Genomic DNA, 19,868 nt, shown 5'->3' on the forward strand with positions numbered 1-19,868 from the left:
AACAATGGGTTAATAGAATCTAGTTCAGACTGGGTTACATTGTAACAATGGGTTAATAGAATCTAGTTCAGACTGGGTTACATTGTAACAACGGGTTAATAGAATCTAGTCCAGACTGGGTTACATTGTAACAATGGGTTAATAGAATCTAGTTCAGACTGGGTTACATTGTAACAATGGGTTAATAGAATCTAGTTCAGACTGGGTTACATTGTAACAACGGGTTAATAGAATCTAGTCCAGACTGGGTTACATTGTAACAATGGGTTAATAGAATCTAGTTCAGACTGGGTTACATTGTAACAATGGGTTAATAGAATCTAGTTCAGACTGGGTTACATTGTAACAATGGGTTAATAGAATCTAGTTCAGACTGGGTTACATTGTAACAATGGGTTAATAGAATCTAGTTCAGACTGGGTTACATTGTAACAACGGTTAATAGAATCTAGTTCAGACTGGGTTACATTGTAACAGCGGGTTAATAGAATCTAGTTCAGATTGGGTTACATTGTAACAGCGGGTTAATAGAATCTAGTTCAGACTGGGTTACATTGTAACAATGGGTTAATAGAATCTAGTCCAGACTGGGTTACATTGTAACAACGGGTTAATAGAATCTAGTTCAGACTGGGTTACATTGTAACAACGGGTTAATAGAATCTAGTTCAGACTGGGTTACATTGTAACAATGGGTTAATAGAATCTAGTACAGACTGGGTTACATTGTAACAACGGGTTAATAGAATCTAGTTCAGACTGGGTTACATTGTAACAGCGGGTTAATAGAATCTAGTTCAGACTGGGTTACATTGTAACAATGGGTTAATAGAATCTAGTTCAGACTGGGTTACATTGTAACAATGGGTTAATAGAATCTAGTTCAGACTGGGTTACATTGTAACAATGGGTTAATAGAATCTAGTTCAGACTGGGTTACATTGTAACAGCGGGTTAATAGAATCTAGTTCAGACTGGGTTACATTGTAACAATGGGTTAATAGAATCTAGTTCAGACTGGGTTACATTGTAACAACGGGTTAATAGAATCTAGTTCAGACTGGGTTACATTGTAACAACGGGTTAATAGAATCTAGTCCAGACTGGGTTACATTGTAACAACGGGTTAATAGAATCTAGTCCAGACTGGGTTACATTGTAACAACGGGTTAATAGAATCTAGTTCAGACTGGGTTACATTGTAACAACGGGTTAATAGAATCTAGTTCAGACTGGGTTACATTGTAACAATGGGTTAATAGAATCTAGTTCAGACTGGGTTACATTGTAACAATGGGTTAATAGAATCTAGTTCAGACTGGGTTACATTGTAACAACGGGTTAATAGAATCTAGTTCAGACTGGGTTACATTGTAACAATGGGTTAATAGAATCTAGTTCAGACTGGGTTACATTGTAACAACGGGTTAATAGAATCTAGTTCAGACTGGGTTACATTGTAACAATGGGTTAATAGAATCTAGTTCAGACTGGGTTATATTGTAACAACGGGTTAATAGAATCTAGTTCAGACTGGGTTACATTGTAACAATGGGTTAATAGAATCTAGTTCAGACTGGGTTACATTGTAACAATGGGTTAATAGAATCTAGTTCAGACTGGGTTACATTGTAACAATGGGTTAATAGAATCTAGTTCAGACTGGGTTACATTGTAACAATGGGTTAATAGAATCTAGTTCAGACTGGGTTACATTGTAACAACGGGTTAATAGAATCTAGTTCAGACTGGGTTACATTGTAACAACGGGTTAATAGAATCTAGTTCAGACTGGGTTACATTGTAACAACGGGTTAATAGAATCTAGTTCAGACTGGGTTACATTGTAACAGCGGGTTAATAGAATCTAGTTCAGACTGGGTTACATTGTAACAACGGGTTAATAGAATCTAGTTCAGACTGGGTTACATTGTAACAATGGGTTAATAGAATCTAGTTCAGACTGTGTTACATTGTAACAATGGGTTAATAGAATCTAGTTCAGACTGGGTTACATTGTAACAATGGGTTAATAGAATCTAGTTCAGACTGGGTTACATTGTAACAACGGGTTAATAGAATCTAGTTCAGACTGGGTTACATTGTAACAGCGGGTTAATAGAATCTAGTTCAGACTGGGTTACATTGTAACAACGGGTTAATAGAATCTAGTCCAGACTGGGTTACATTGTAACAATGGGTTAATAGAATCTAGTTCAGACTGGGTTACATTGTAACAATGGGTTAATAGAATCTAGTCCAGACTGGGTTACATTGTAACAGCGGGTTAATAGAATCTAGTTCAGACTGTGTTACATTGTAACAATGGGTTAATAGAATCTAGTTCAGACTGGGTTACATTGTAACAATGGGTTAATAGAATCTAGTTCAGACTGGGTTACATTGTAACAACGGGTTAATAGAATCTAGTTCAGACTGGGTTACATTGTAACAATGGGTTAATAGAATCTAGTTCAGACTGTGTTACATTGTAACAATGGGTTAATAGAATCTAGTTCAGACTGGGTTACATTGTAACAATGGGTTAATAGAATCTAGTTCAGACTGGGTTACATTGTAACAACGGGTTAATAGAATCTAGTTCAGACTGGGTTACATTGTAACAATGGGTTAATAGAATCTAGTTCAGACTGGGTTACATTGTAACAATGGGTTAATAGAATCTAGTTCAGACTGGGTTACAATGTAACAATGGGTTAATAGAATCTAGTTCAGACTGGGTTACATTGTAACAACGGGTTAATAGAATCTAGTCCAGACTGGGTTACATTGTAACAATGGGTTAATAGAATCTAGTTCAGACTGGGTTACATTGTAACAATGGGTTAATAGAATCTAGTTCAGACTGGGTTACATTGTAACAACGGGTTAATAGAATCTAGTCCAGACTGGGTTACATTGTAACAATGGGTTAATAGAATCTAGTTCAGACTGGGTTACATTGTAACAATGGGTTAATAGAATCTAGTTCAGACTGGGTTACATTGTAACAATGGGTTAATAGAATCTAGTTCAGACTGGGTTACATTGTAACAATGGGTTAATAGAATCTAGTTCAGACTGGGTTACATTGTAACAACGGTTAATAGAATCTAGTTCAGACTGGGTTACATTGTAACAGCGGGTTAATAGAATCTAGTTCAGATTGGGTTACATTGTAACAGCGGGTTAATAGAATCTAGTTCAGACTGGGTTACATTGTAACAATGGGTTAATAGAATCTAGTCCAGACTGGGTTACATTGTAACAACGGGTTAATATAATCTAGTTCAGACTGGGTTACATTGTAACAACGGGTTAATAGAATCTAGTTCAGACTGGGTTACATTGTAACAACGGGTTAATAGAATCTAGTCCAGACTGGGTTACATTGTAACAACGGGTTAATAGAATCTAGTTCAGACTGGGTTACATTGTAACAGCGGGTTAATAGAATCTAGTTCAGACTGGGTTACATTGTAACAATGGGTTAATAGAATCTAGTTCAGACTGGGTTACATTGTAACAATGGGTTAATAGAATCTAGTTCAGACTGGGTTATATTGTAACAATGGGTTAATAGAATCTAGTTCAGACTGGGTTACATTGTAACAGCGGGTTAATAGAATCTAGTTCAGACTGGGTTACATTGTAACAATGGGTTAATAGAATCTAGTTCAGACTGGGTTACATTGTAACAACGGGTTAATAGAATCTAGTTCAGACTGGGTTACATTGTAACAACGGGTTAATAGAATCTAGTCCAGACTGGGTTACATTGTAACAACGGGTTAATAGAATCTAGTCCAGACTGGGTTACATTGTAACAACGGGTTAATAGAATCTAGTTCAGACTGGGTTACATTGTAACAACGGGTTAATAGAATCTAGTTCAGACTGGGTTACATTGTAACAATGGGTTAATAGAATCTAGTTCAGACTGGGTTACATTGTAACAATGGGTTAATAGAATCTAGTTCAGACTGGGTTACATTGTAACAATGGGTTAATAGAATCTAGTTCAGACTGGGTTACATTGTAACAACGGGTTAATAGAATCTAGTTCAGACTGGGTTACATTGTAACAATGGGTTAATAGAATCTAGTTCAGACTGGGTTACATTGTAACAATGGGTTAATAGAATCTAGTTCAGACTGGGTTACATTGTAACAATGGGTTAATAGAATCTAGTTCAGACTGGGTTACATTGTAACAATGGGTTAATAGAATCTAGTTCAGACTGGGTTACATTGTAACAACGGGTTAATAGAATCTAGTTCAGACTGGGTTACATTGTAACAACGGGTTAATAGAATCTAGTTCAGACTGGGTTACATTGTAACAGCGGGTTAATAGAATCTAGTTCAGACTGTGTTACATTGTAACAATGGGTTAATAGAATCTAGTTCAGACTGGGTTACATTGTAACAATGGGTTAATAGAATCTAGTTCAGACTGGGTTACATTGTAACAACGGGTTAATAGAATCTAGTTCAGACTGGGTTACATTGTAACAATGGGTTAATAGAATCTAGTTCAGACTGTGTTACATTGTAACAATGGGTTAATAGAATCTAGTTCAGACTGGGTTACATTGTAACAATGGGTTAATAGAATCTAGTTCAGACTGGGTTACATTGTAACAACGGTTAATAGAATCTAGTTCAGACTGGGTTACATTGTAACAATGGGTTAATAGAATCTAGTTCAGACTGGGTTACATTGTAACAGCGGGTTAATAGAATCTAGTTCAGACTGGGTTACATTGTATCTTGGGAATGTCGTGATTATTTCACCTCTCTGTGATTTAAAAAAACAACAACATTACATCCATTTGATATGACAGGGAAAAAATGCAGTAGCATGGCAAAGTGCAGAAATTCTGTCACACTACATGTAGCCATACTGGCTGCTAGACAAGGTGCCTTGTCTAGGTTATGAGAGATTATTTTAACACAGCATAATGTAGTTTCAATTATACTAAACTGTTTTATTGACATGCCCATATAAATATAGCCTATGTTGATTAGGGCCTAATTAAATTAGAATGAAGATGAGCAATAGCCTATCTACGTGCCCATGACTAGGCTGTTACACAATTCATCCATTCTTTGACCCCATAGAGAGAGAGAGTGAAAGGGCTAGGAGGGTAGTGTGGTGGGTTTGGGGCTTTTGAAGAGACGCCTCGACCCCGGTCACTGGGGGTGTGGGTGGGTGGGTGGGGGGGGGGGTTATGAGGTTCAGTACAATTTAGCTCTTCAAAACCCGTGTCAGGTCAGCCAGGCCTGTTTCCATAGCAACATTCTACTGGATCAGTTGTCCTGTTAAATTAATCTCAAGAAGAATTTATCACAGTGTGTTCTGGGTTTTTCATTCCTCTCAAGGGGCAGCAATTGTGACATGATTTTGTTGTAACGTTACCTAGAAAGGAGTGATTTCTGGCTGATGTGTAAGTGATACACAGTGAGTGATTTCTGGCTGATGTGTAAGTGATACACAGTGAGTGATTTCTGGCTGATGTGTACGTGATATACAGTGAGTGATTTCTGGCTGATGTGTAAGTGATATACAGTGAGTGATTTCTGGCTGATGTGTAAGTGATATACAGTGAGTGATTTCTGGCTGATGTGTAAGTGATATACAGTGAGTGATTTCTGGCTGATGTGTAAGTGATATACAGTGAGTGATTTCTGGCTGATGTGTAAGTGATATACAGTGAGTGATTTCTGGCTGATGTGTAAGTGATATACAGTGAGTGATTTCTGGCTGATGTGTAAGTGATATACAGTGAGTGATTTCTGGCTGATGTGTACGTGATATACAGTGAGTGATTTCTGGCTGATGTGTACGTGATATACAGTGAGTGATTTCTGGCTGATGTGTAAGTGATATACAGTGAGTGATTTCTGGCTGATGTGTAAGTGATATACAGTGAGTGATTTCTGGCTGATGTGTAAGTGATATACAGTGAGTGATTTCTGGCTGATGTGTAAGTGATATACAGTGAGTGATTTCTGGCTGATGTGTATGTGATATACAGTGAGTGATTTCTGGCTGATGTGTAAGTGATATACAGTGAGTGATTTCTGGCTGATGTGTAAGTGATATACAGTGAGTGATTTCTGGCTGATGTGTAAGTGATACACAGTGAGTGATTTCTGGCTGATGTGTAAGTGATATACAGTGAGTGATTTCTGGCTGATGTGTACGTGATATACAGTGAGTGATTTCTGGCTGATGTGTAAGTGATATACAGTGAGTGATTTCTGGCTGATGTGTAAGTGATATACAGTGAGTGATTTCTGGCTGATGTGTAAGTGATATACAGTGAGTGATTTCTGGCTGATGTGTACGTGATATACAGTGAGTGATTTCTGGCTGATGTGTACGTGATATACAGTGAGTGATTTCTGGCTGATGTGTACGTGATATACAGTGAGTGATTTCTGGCTGATGTGTAAGTGATATACAGTGAGTGATTTCTGGCTGATGTGTAAGTGATATACAGTGAGTGATTTCTGGCTGATGTGTAAGTGATATACAGTGAGTGATTTCTGGCTGATGTGTAAGTGATATACAGTGAGTGATTTCTGGCTGATGTGTAAGTGATATACAGTGAGTGATTTCTGGCTGATGTGTAAGTGATATACAGTGAGTGATTTCTGGCTGATGTGTAAGTGATATACAGTGAGTGATTTCTGGCTGATGTGTAAGTGATATACAGTGAGTGATTTCTGGCTGATGTGTATGTGATATACAGTGAGTGATTTCTGGCTGATGTGTAAGTGATATACAGTGAGTGATTTCTGGCTGATGTGTAAGTGATATACAGTGAGTGATTTCTGGCTGATGTGTAAGTGATATACAGTGAGTGATTTCTGGCTGATGTGTAAGTGATATACAGTGAGTGATTTCTGGCTGATGTGTAAGTGATATACAGTGAGTGATTTCTGGCTGATGTGTAAGTGATATACAGTGAGTGATTTCTGGCTGATGTGTAAGTGATATACAGTGAGTGATTTCTGGCTGATGTGTAAGTGATATACAGTGAGTGATTTCTGGCTGATGTGTAAGTGATATACAGTGAGTGATTTCTGGCTGATGTGTAAGTGATATACAGTGAGTGATTTCTGGCTGATGTGTATGTGATATACAGTGAGTGATTTCTGGCTGATGTGTAAGTGATATACAGTGAGTGATTTCTGGCTGATGTGTAAGTGATATACAGTGAGTGATTTCTGGCTGATGTGTAAGTGATATACAGTGAGTGATTTCTGGCTGATGTGTACGTAGTATTCAGAACCCTTTCCCTTTTTGTCTTAACCTGTTTTTCCTCTAGTCTCAGAATGAAATAGAATAACTGGAATGTTGTTTCAGGGTTAGTTTGGTCCCAGTTAATACAATAGTCAAGCCCTTTTGTTTAGCTTTTTGTGATTTGTGTTGCATTTTTCCCCTTGTCTCTAAGTCTAGGACTGGGGACCCAGATGACATTGACTTAATGCTGTGTAGAACTGTTCCTGTGAGTGACACACTTTGTGGGAACTAATCTTGTGGGAAGAAACTTAACACCGGGACACCTTATTACAGTTGTTTCCAAAGCTTTTATTCAGGAGGATGTTATGAATTTCACCTCCTCTGACAGTAGCAAGGCTAATTTATGAATTTCACCTCCTCTGACAGTAGCTAGGCTAATTTATGAATTTCACCTCCTCTGACAGTAGCTAGGCTAATTTATGAATTTCACCTCCTCTGACAGTAGCTAGGCTAATTTATGAATTTCACCTCCTCTGACAGTAGCTAGGCTAATTTATGAATTTCACCTCCTCTGACAGTAGCTAGGCTAATTTATGAATTTCACCTCCTCTGACAGTAGCTAGGCTAATTTATGAATTTCACCTCCTCTGACAGTAGCAAGGCTAATTTATGAATTTCACCTCCTCTGACAGTAGCTAGGCAAATTTATGAATTTCACCTCCTCTGACAGTAGCTAGGCTAATTTATGAATTTCACCTCCTCTGACAGTAGCTAGGATAATTTATGAATTTCACCTCCTCTGACAGTAGCTAGGCTAATTTATGAATTTCACCTCCTCTGACAGTAGCTAGGCTAATTTATGAATTTCACCTCCTCTGACAGTAGCTAGGCTAATTTATGAATTTCACCTCCTCTGACAGTAGCTAGGCTAATTTATGAATTTCACCTCCTCTGACAGTAGCTAGGATAATTTATGAATTTCACCTCCTCTGACAGTAGCTAGGCTAATTTATGAATTTCACCTCCTCTGACAGTAGCTAGGCTAATTTATGAATTTCACCTCCTCTGACAGTAGCAAGGCTAATTTATGAATTTCACCTCCTCTGACAGTAGCAAGGCTAATTTATGAATTTCACCTCCTCTGACAGTAGCAAGGCTAATTTATGAATTTTAGTCAAGCGCTGGTAGATAAATCATCTGAGACAATAAAACTTGTCTGTGTTGTGAATGTTTTACAGGATGGACAAAATAAATGATCTTTGCTATTACAATGTTGGTGTGTTCTTTCAGATAACCATGACGACAGAAATCTCCACCTCCATAAACATCAAGGAGCCTCGATGGGACCAAGGGACGTTTATGGGCCGGGCCAAACACTTCTTCACCGTTACAGACCCCCGCAACGTCCTGCTCACCAACGAACAACTAGAGAATGCACACAAAGTCATCAGTGACTACCGGTAATGTATTCTGAGCCTGGTTCTCCTTAGTTCTCCTTGGTTCTGTTTTTTTTCTGATTCTCCTTCGTTCACCTTGGTTCTGGTTCTCCCTAGTTAACATAGGTTCTGGTTCCTCTTGGTTCTCCTTAGTTGTCATTGGTTCCGGTTCCTCCTGGTTCACATTGGTTCTGGTTCCTCCTGGTTCACCTTAGTTGTCCTTGGTTCTGGTTCCTCCTGGTTCTCCTTAGTTGTCCTTGGTTCTGGTTCTCCCTAGTTCACATTGGTTCTGGTTCTCCCTAGTTCACATTGGTTCTGGTTCTTCTTGGTTCTCCTTACTTGTCCTTGGTTCTGGTTCCTCCTGGTTCTCCCTAGTTGTCCTTGGCTCTGGTTCTCCCTAGTTGTCCCTAGTTCTGGTTCCTCCTGGCTGTCCCTAGTTCTTGTTGGTTCTGGTTCATCCTGGTTGTGCCTAGTTCTCGTTGGTTCTGGTTCCTTTTGGTTTTCTCTAGTTCTCCTGGGTTCTGGTTTCTCCTGGGATCTGGTTCCTCCTGGTTTTGCTCTTTGGAAACAAGTTTTAACTGAGCTGAGAGCAACTGATAGAATTGACTTCCGGCATGTTGGCATAGATCTAGGATCAGTTTACCCTTAATTAACTATTGATGAACCAGAAAGACAACACATGGTTGCATTCTATGATGCAACATTGAATACACAGAGCAATGTTGCTAGGTAAGAGATTGAAGGCTTCTACACTGTTACATTTGGGACAATGTTTATCAAATACAGGTTGTGTGCAACGAACTGGGTTTTGTTTAAACTTGTGTTGCTACGAAGTAAACAGGCTCAGCTAATCACTTGCTATTTGTCTTTGAATCCCCCCCCCCCTTCTCTCTCAGGCAAGGTGTGATGTCTCAGCCTTCCACCCAGACACCGGAGAGAAGATGGCATGCTGACAGACCTTCTACAAGTGAGAGTGTTCTATTAAAATGATAGTGTTATACGACTGTCCTATTAGAATGGCAAGTATATCTTTGACTCAGCCTTCCACCCAGACACCGGAGAGAAGATGATCCTGATTGGCCGCATGTTGCTCAGGTCCTATTAGAATGGCAGTGTTATGACCATCACTGGCTGCATGATGACCTATTAGAATGGCAGTGTTATACGTCTGTCCTATTAGAATGGCAGTGTTATACGACTGTCCTATTAGAATGGCAGTGTTATACGACTGTCCTATTAGAATGGCAGTGTTATACGTCTGTCCTATTAGAATGGCAGTGTTATACGACTGTCCTATTAGAATGGCAGTGTTATGAGACTGTCCTATTAGAATACAGTGTTATACGACTGTCCTATTAGAATGGCAGTGTAATATTACTGTCCTATTAGAATGACAGTGTTATCACGACTATCCTATTAGAAGACTGTCCTATTAGAATGGCAGTGACTGTCCTATTAGAATGGCAGTGTTATACGACTGTCCTATTAGAATGGCAGTGTGTCCTATTAGAATGGCAGTGTTATACGACTGTCCTATTAGAATGGCAGTGTTATACGACTGTCCTATTAGAATGGCAGTGTTATACGACTGAATTAGGCAGTGTTATAGAACAGTGTTATACGACTGTCCTATTAGACTGTCCTATTAGAATGGCAGTGTTATGCGACTGTCCTATTAGAATGACAGTGTCTGTCCTATTAGAATGGCAGTGTTATACGACTGTCCTATTAGAATGGCAGTGTTATACGACTGTCCTATTAGAATGGCAGTGTTATACGACTGTCCTATTAGAATGGCAGTGTTATGCGACTGTCCTATTAGAATATGCGACTGTCCTATTAGAATGGCAGTGTTATACGACTGTCCTATTAGAATGGCAGTGTCCTATTAGAATGCAGTGTTATGCGACTGTCCTATTAGAATGACAGTGTTATGCGACTGTCCTATTAGAATGACAGTGTTATGCGACTGTCCTATTAGAATGACAGTGTTATACGACTGTCCTATTAGAATGACAGTGTTATGCGACTGTCCTATTAGAATGACAGTGTTATACGACTGTCCTATTAGAATGGCAGTGTTATACGACTGTCCTATTAGAATGGCAGTGTTATACGTGTCCTATTAGAATGGCAGTGTTATGCGACTGTCCTATTAGAATGGCAGTGTTATACGACTGTCCTATTAGAATGGCAGTGTTATATTACTGTCCTATTAGAATGACAGTGTTATACGACTGTCCTATTAGAATGGCAGTGTTATGCGACTGTCCTATTAGAATGCAGTGTTATACGACTGTCCTATTAGAATGGCAGTGTTACGACTGTCCTATTAGAATGGCAGTGTTATACGACTGTCCTATTAGAACTGTCCTATTAGAATGGCAGTGTTATACGACTGTCCTATTAGAATGACAGTGTTATCTGTCCTATTAGAATGGCAGTGTTATACGACTGTCCCAGTGTTATACGACTGTCCTATTAGAATGGCAGTGTTATACGACTGTCCTATTAGAATGACAGTGTTATACGACTGTCCTATTAGAATAGTGTTAGAATGAACAGTGTTATAACTAGAACACTTCAATGACAGTGCCATATACAGTGTTGAAACAATGTGCAAATAGTTCAAGTACAAAGGGAAAATAAATAAGCATAAATATAGGTTGTATTTACAATGGTGTTTGTTCTTCACTGGTTGCCCTTTTCTTGTGGCAACAGGTCACAAATGTATTTACAATGGTGTTTGCTGCTGTGATGGCACACTGTGGTATTTCACCCAGTAGATATGGGAGTTTATCAAAATTGGATTTGTTTTTGAATTCTTTGAGTCTGTGTAATCTGAGGGAAATATGTGTCTCTAATATGGTCATACATTTGGCAGGAGGTTGGGAAGTGCAGCTCAGTTTCCACCTCATTTGTGGGAAGTGTGCGCATAGCCTGTCTTCTCTTGAGAGCCAGGTCTTCCTAAGGCGGTCTTTCTCAATAGCAAGGCTATGCTCACTGAGTCTGTACATAGTCTTTCCTTAATTTTTGGTCAGGTATTCTGGCACTGTGTACTTGTTACGCACGCCGCTATGAAGAGGGAACGCAACACCCTGCTACAACTAAACTCTCCGTGAAGTGAAAGAGGTATGGACTGTAAGCGTGAGTAAGGATGACAACAGACAGAATGTGGTACCGTTTACAAGGACTTTATTCCTTTACACGGTAATATGGGGAAAAGGAACTGGACGGAACCAAAGCAAAGAAAGTAAATCTCAAAGCCCCCCTCCTCTCCTGCCTGCCTAACCAATACTTACCTAATTTAGCACCACCTGGTGCCCTAACCAAAATACAGGGGGTGGTCCGCCCAGGTCTTACCTATTGTGCCTAGACAGTGAATATACTACGGGTATATGTATGCCCACGGGCCTCTTGCCTAAGCACTCCATAGGTGCCTTCCCCTTCCCCCCTGGGAACAAATGAAACAGGAGAACAAATAATTTCTCAAACAAACTAAGAAACAAAGGACATCAAATAAGCTCTATCTGAGCAACAAACTCACTGAACATACCAACTGCTACCAACAACTAACATAGTAAATTATCCACAGCCATCAGCCTCCTCTCTCAGCAATGATTCTCTATCACATTCAATCTCTGCAATGACCTCCCAGCAAAGAACATCCTGAACAGAACACTGGCTTTTATATAGCTTCAGAATGAATGTGTAACTGGAGACAGCTGTGTCTTGACGAGGGGGCGGGGTCAGCTCTCCAGGAAGCCATTTCCTGAAATAAACACATGCAAATACACAAACTGGGGAACGTAACAGTACTCTCTGTTTAGATAGCATTCTGTTTTCTTGTTAATTCTTTCCAATGTGTCAAGTAATTATAATTTAGTTTTGTCATGATTTGGTTGGGTCTAATTGTGTTCCTGTCCTGGGGTTCTGTTGGTTGTGTTTGTGAACAGAGACCCAGGACCATCTTGCTTAGGGGACTCTTTTCCAGGTTCATCTCTCTGTAGGTGATGGAAGGTTTGGGAATCGCTTCCTTTTAGATGGTTGTAGAATTTAACAGCTCTTTTCTGGATTTTGATGACGAGCGGGTATCGGCCTAATTCTGCTCTGCATGCATTGATTGGTGTTTTACGTTCTACACATAGGTTATTTCTTGCAGAATTCTGCATGCAGAGTCTCAATTTGGTGTTTGTCCCATTTTGTGAATTCTTGGTTGGTGAGCGGTCCCCAGACCTCGCAACAATAAAGGGCAATGGGCTCTAACTGATTCAAGTATTTTTAGCCAGATCCTGATTGGTATGTCAAATTTTATGTTCCTTTTGATGGCATAGAAGGCCCTTCTTGCCTTGTCTCAGATTGTTCACAGCTTTGTGGAAGTTACCTGTGGCACTGATGCTTTGGCAGAGGTATGTATAGTTTTTTGTGTGCTCTAGGGCAACAGTGTCTAGATGGAATTTGTATTCGTGGTCCTGGCAACTGGACCTTTTTTTAACACCCATTATTTTGTCTTATTGGGATTTACTGTAAGTGCCCAGGTCTGGCAGAATCTGTGAATAAGATCTAGGTGCTGCTGTAAGGCCCTCCTTGGTTGTGGACAAAAGCACCAGATCATCAGCAAACAGTAGACATTTGACTTCAGATTCTAGCAAGGTGAGGCTGAGTGCTGCAGACTGTTCTAGTGCCCTCGTCAATTTGTTGATAAATATGTTGAAGAGGGTGGGGCTTAAGCTGCATCCCTGTCTCACTCCATGGCCCTGCAGAAGGAAATGTGTGTTTTATGCCAATTTTAACTGCACATTTGTTTTTTGTATACATATATTTTATAATGTTGTATGTTTTTTCCCTCAACACCACTTTCCATCAATTTGTATAGCACACCCTCATGCCAAATTGAGTCAGCAAAGCATGAGAAGACTTTGCCTTTGTTTTGGTTTGTTTGTTTGTCAATTAAAGGTGTGCAGGGTGAATACGTGGTCTGTCGTACGGTAATTTGGTAAAATGCCAATTTGACAATTTGCCACAGTACATTGTTTCCACTGAAGAAATGTACAAGTCTGGGGAAGATGCCAGAGCTAAGGATGATGCTAAAGAGTATAAGTATAGCCAATTGGAATTTGTGGTCTGTATATTTTATAATTTCATTGAGGATACCATCAACACCACAGGCCTTTTTGGTTTGGAGGGTTTGTATTTTGTCCTGTAGTTCATTCAATGGAATTGGAGAATTTAGTGGGTTCTGGTAGTCTTTTATAGCCAATTATAAGATTTGTAATTCATCATGTGTATGTTGTTGTTCTTTGTTATAGAGCCAAAAAGGAGAAGTGGTTTATCCATACATCTCCATAACTCTAAACAAACACAGAGTTTTCCTATTTTCCCAGAAGTGGTTTGATTCTTCTATGGATTCTTCAGTTACATTGAGCTAATTTCTGACGTGCTGTTCCTTCTTTTCCATAGTGTATTTCTGTATTGTTTTAGTTATTCACCATAGTGAAGGCGTTGACTCTGGTTTTCTGGGTCTCTGTTTTTGATTGGATAGGTTTCTCAATTTCTTTCTTAGGTTTTTGCATTCTTCATCAAACCATTTGTTATTATTGTTAATTTTCTTAGGTTGTCTGCTTGATATTTTTAGATTTGATAATGAAGTGATTTTGCTGTGATCTGATAGGGGTGTCAGTGGACTGACTGTGAACTCTGTAAGAGACTCTGGGTTGAGGTTAGCGATGAAGTAATCTACAGTATTTTTTATAAAAAAAATGTTTTTTAATCTTTATTTAACTAGGCAAGTCAGTTAAGATCAAATTCGTATTTACAATGACGGCCTACACCAGCCAAAGCCGGACGACTCTGGGCCAATTGTGCGCCGCCCAATGGGACTCCCAATCAAGGCTGGTTGTGATACAGCCTGGAATCAAACCAGGGTGTCTGTAGTGACGCCTCAAGCACTGAGATGCAGTGCCTTAGACTGCTGCACCACTCGGGAGCCCAGTACTACTGCCAAGGGATGAGCTGTAGGTGTAGGTACCATAGGAGTCTCCTCGAAGCCTACCATTGACTATGTACAGACCCAGCGTGCGACAGAGCTGCAGGAGTGGTGACCCATTTTTGTTGGTTATGTTGTCTTAGTTGTGTCTAGGGCGGCATATTTTAAAGGAGGGAATACTGTCACCTTTACGTAGGTGTTTGTCCTCCTGTGTGCTGAGGGTGTCAGGTTCTTGTCCAGTTCTGGCATGTAGGTCACCACAGACTAGTACATGTTCCTGGGCCTGGAAATGGTTGATCTCCCCTCTAGGATGGAGAAGCTGTCTTCATTAAAGTATGGGGATTCTAGTGGGGGGATATAGGTAGCACACATGAGGACATTTTTATCTCAGATCATTTCCTTATTCATTTCTAGCCAGATGTATAATGTTCTTGTTTTGACTAATATACGAGAGTGGGTTAGGTCTGCTCTATATTAAATTAGCATACCACCTGAGTCTCTACCCTGTTTCACACCTGGTAGTTTGGTGGATGGGACCACCTGTAACCTCTCTGTAACCTAGAGGGCAACCAGTGGGTTCATCTCCTCTATACCATGTTTCTTGTAGGATGACAATGTCTGTATTTCTAATTTCTTAGATAAAGTCTTGTTCCTGCTCTTTAGGCCAAAGGCAGATGACCTCAGACCTTGTATATTCCAGGATGAGATAGTAAAAGCTTTTGTGTTCTGAGGACAACTCCAGCTATAGTCTTATTGAAGTGTCCCCCTCTCCCTCAGGACAACTCCAGCTATAGTCTTATTGAAGTGTCCTCTCTCTCTCTCTCTCTCTCTCTCTCTCTCTCTCTCTCTCTCTCTTTCTCCTCAGGACAACTCCAGCTGTAGTCTTATTGAAGTGTCCTCTCTCTCTCTCTCTCTCTCTCTCTCTCTCTCTCTCTCCTCAGGACATCTCCAGCTGTAGTCTTATTGAAGTATCCTCTCTCTCTCTCTCTCTCCTCAGGACATCTCCAGCTGTAGTCTTATTCGAAGTGTCCTCTCCCTCTCTCTCTCTCTCTCTCTCCTCAGGACAACTCCAGCTCTCTCTCTCTCTCTCTCTCTCTCTCTCTCTCTCTCTCTCTCTCTCCTTTCTCCTCAGGACAACTCCAGCTGTAGTCTTATTGAAGTGTCCTCTCTCTCTCTCTCTCCTCCTCAGGACAACTCCAGTCCAGCTGTAGTCTTATTCAGGACAACTCCAAGTGTCCCTCTCTCTCTCTCTCTCCCCCCCCTCAGGACATCTCCAGCTGTAGTCTTATTGAAGTGTCTCTCTCTCTCTCTCTCTCCTCAGGACAACTCCAGCTGTAGTCTTATGGCAATGGATCAATCAGTCCTTCAATGCAATAGTCAACTACACCAATAGGAGTGGAGATGCTCCTCTCTCAGTCAAGTAAGTTGGTTTTATAGATTCTATATCAGGGATATTCAACTACTTTTATATTCTTACAGGGGCCAGATGTGTAAAAACAAACAAAAAAAGAGTTTGATTGCAGGGGGACCAGACATTTTCCATGTGTAATTATTATTCTGTGTGTAAATATATATATATATATATATATAAGTAATTTATTGGTGTGTGTGTTAGGCTTTTTTATATATATAAAGCCATACACACACCAATAAATTACTTGTCTTAAAATTAAATGTTCTCAACCAGCTAGAGTCGAGGTGGCAACCAAAACATTTGATAATCATTAAAATGTATTAAATGTCTCTTAAAAGTAATTAGGTAATTTGAAAATCGTCTGAAAACTGAGCATCTCAGTAATTTAATACAACAATACACTACATGACCAAAAGTATATGGACACCTGCTCGTTGAACATTGGCATCAATATGGAGTTTCCCCCCTCCCACCTTTGTTGCTATAACAGCATCGACTCTTCTGTGATGGGTTTCCATTAGATGTTGGAACGTTGCTGAGGGTAGTTTCTTCCATTCAGCCTCGAGCATTTGTGAGATCGGGCACTGATGTTGGGCCATTTAGGCCTGGCTCGCAGTCGGCGATCCAATTCATCCCAAAGGTGTTCGATGGGGTTGAGGTTATTGTGCATGGTGATCTTAGGCTTGTGTGCGGCTGCTCGGCCATGGAAACCCATTTCATGAAGGTCCTAACGAACAGTTATTGTACTGACGTTGCTTCCAGAGGCAGTTTGGAACTGGGTAGTGAGTGTTACAACCGAAGACAGATGATGTTTACGTGCTACCCCATTCTGTGAGCTGTGTGGCCTACCACTTCACGGCTGAGCCTTTTGCTCCTAGATGTTCCCACTTCCCAATAACAGTACGCACATTTCACCGGGGCTGCTCTAGCAGGGCAGGTCATTTTATGAACTGACTTATTGGAAAGTTGGCATCCTATGACAGTGCCATGTTAAAAGTCATTGAGCTCTTCATTCTACTGCCAATGTTTATCTATGGAGATTGCATGGCTGGGTGCTTGATTTTATACACCCGTCAGCCGACTCAACTGATTTGAAGGGGTGTCCACATACTTTTGTAGCTTAAATTGTTCAAACGATAGAGATAAATTCACATGAAGAAAAAATCAACCTGCCACATAGGCACTAGAAACCACACTACAGACATCCACTGTAGTGATAGAAACCACACTATAGACAACCACCGTAGTGATAGAAACCACACTATAGACAACCACCGTAGTGATAGAAACCACACTACAGACAACCACCATAGTGATAGAAACCACACTATAGACAACCACCGTAGTGATAGAAACCACACTATAGACAACCACCGTAGTGATAGAAACCACACTATAGACAACCACCATAGTGATAGAAACCACACTATAGACAACCACCGTAGTGATAGAAACCACACTATAGACAACCACCGTAGTGATAGAAACCACACTACAGACAACCACCATAGTGCATAGAAACCACACTATAGACAACCACCATAGTGATAGAAACCACACTATAGACAACCACTGGAGTGATAGAAACCACACTATAGACAACCACCGTAGTGATAGAAACCACACTATAGACAACCACCATAGTGATAGAAACCACACTATAGACAACCACCATAGTGATAGAAACCACACTATAGACAACCACCATAGTGATAGAAACCACACTATAGACAACCACCATAGTGATAGAAACCACACTATAGACAACCACTGTAGTGATAGAAACCACACTATAGACAACCACTAGTCATAGAAACCACACTATAGACAACCACCGTAGTGATAGAAACCACACTATAGACAACCACCATAGTCATAGAAACCACACTATAGACAACCTCCGTAGTGATAGAAACCACCGTAGTGATAGAAATCACACTATAAACAACCACCGTAGTCATAGAAACCACTGTAGACAACCACGTAGTCAGACATCCACCGTAGTGATAGAAACCACACTATAGACATCCACCGTAGTGATAGAAACCACCGTAGTGATAAAAACACTATAGACACTACCGTAGTGATAGAAACCACCATAGTGATAGAAACCACACTATAGACATCCACCGTAGTCATAGAAACCACACTATAGACAACCACCATAGTTCTTGTCATTTTGACCACACCGGATTCTGACTGGGAACAGACTTTTGTTAATGATCAGAATTGATCAAAGGGCCAGTCTAAATGAACCACCGAATGATGAAACCACACTTGAACAGCCCTGTTCTATATCATTTTTTTAGCTGATGTTGCTCTGGTAGGTTTTTTTGTCTTGTAGTGATGAAACCACCGTAGTGATAGAAATCACACTATAATTAACCGTAGTCATAGAAATATTTTGAAACCACACTATAGAGTTTAGGATAAAACCACTAGTGATATTTCTGAAACCACCATATCTGCTACCACAGGGGCATAGACGGCTCTAGGACTAAATGCACCACTGAAACCACATTTACCACAACCACATCCAAGGGAATGTTATCAAACATAGCTACTCACAAGTCATATCATGAGTAGTTATCATGTCCAAAATATGAATAGAAGTGAATTGTAACCACGTAATAGAAGTAGTCTACATATTTTGACTGCTATCTGCTTTGCTGGTTAGTCAATGTGTTGAAACCACCGTTAATGTGATGTATTTCATACGGTATTCCCATTGTGGAAACAAATGTCACTCATCATAACCATCATGACATACACAAAGAGCTTTTAAAGCTTTGGAAAAATATTAGAATGTATAGTCAATTCAACTCATGTCTGTCTATTTAACTCCAACCTTTTGTTGTTGTCCAGCACATATCTCCCCTCGTAGGGAGGTTAGTTCCCTTCACCGCTGTTGCTGCTGCGAACTGCATCAACATCCCTCTCATGAGGCAACGGTAAGACCAACTAGCCTGTACCACCTTTCTGTTTGAAAGTATGTCTTTGCAAATATGCATTCAGCATTTTAAGTGTTTTTCTTCCAAATTCTCTACTAATCTATAGTGTTAAATGTTTGAAATGTTGTTTAGATTACTACAATGCTCAATTCTCTCCTTTTTAAATTGTTTTTTTCATAGCATATATCACTCATTGCTTATTTAATTTTTTCCACAACTTGGACAAGGTCTTTCAACAGAAAGGGTCTTTATCATCAATGCCAGTTTCTATAAGGTCTTTCAACAGAAAGATAATAGTTTAATAGAAACCACACTTTTCTTCTTCAACTTTTGTCCAGGGAACAGAAACACCATATTCCGAAACCACGCTAGAACGACAACCGGTTAGTGAGAAACCACACGCCGCTACAACCTATCTCTCAGGTGGTGGTGTCTAGAATCCTCATGGCCCTCCTGGAATGAAACCACACTATAGACACCAATAGCTAATAGAAACCACACTATAGACAACCACCGTAGTCATAGAAACCACACTACAGACAACCACCGTAGTGATAGAAACCACACTATAGACAACCACCGTAGTGATAGAAACCACACTATAGACAACCACCGTAGTGATAGAAACCACACTATAGACAACCACCGTAGTGATAGAAACCACACTATAGACAACCATAGTGATACCGTAGTCATAGAAACCACACTATAGACAACCACCGTAGTGATAGAAACCACACTATAGACAACCACCGTAGTCATAGAAACCACACTATAGACAACCACCGGAGTGATAGAAACCACACTATAGACAACCACCGTAGTG

At 40.0% G+C, this 19,868-nt stretch overlaps 1 pseudogene; it reads left to right on the plus strand.

The window, feature by feature from the left end:
* Nucleotides 1-19,868, plus strand: part of LOC135545403 (sideroflexin-1-like) — a 36,277-nt pseudogene that overhangs the window by 2,517 nt on the left and 13,892 nt on the right.

Source organism: Oncorhynchus masou, chromosome 9, assembly GCF_036934945.1.
Source record: "Oncorhynchus masou masou isolate Uvic2021 chromosome 9, UVic_Omas_1.1, whole genome shotgun sequence".
Lineage (NCBI taxonomy): Eukaryota > Metazoa > Chordata > Actinopteri > Salmoniformes > Salmonidae > Oncorhynchus > Oncorhynchus masou.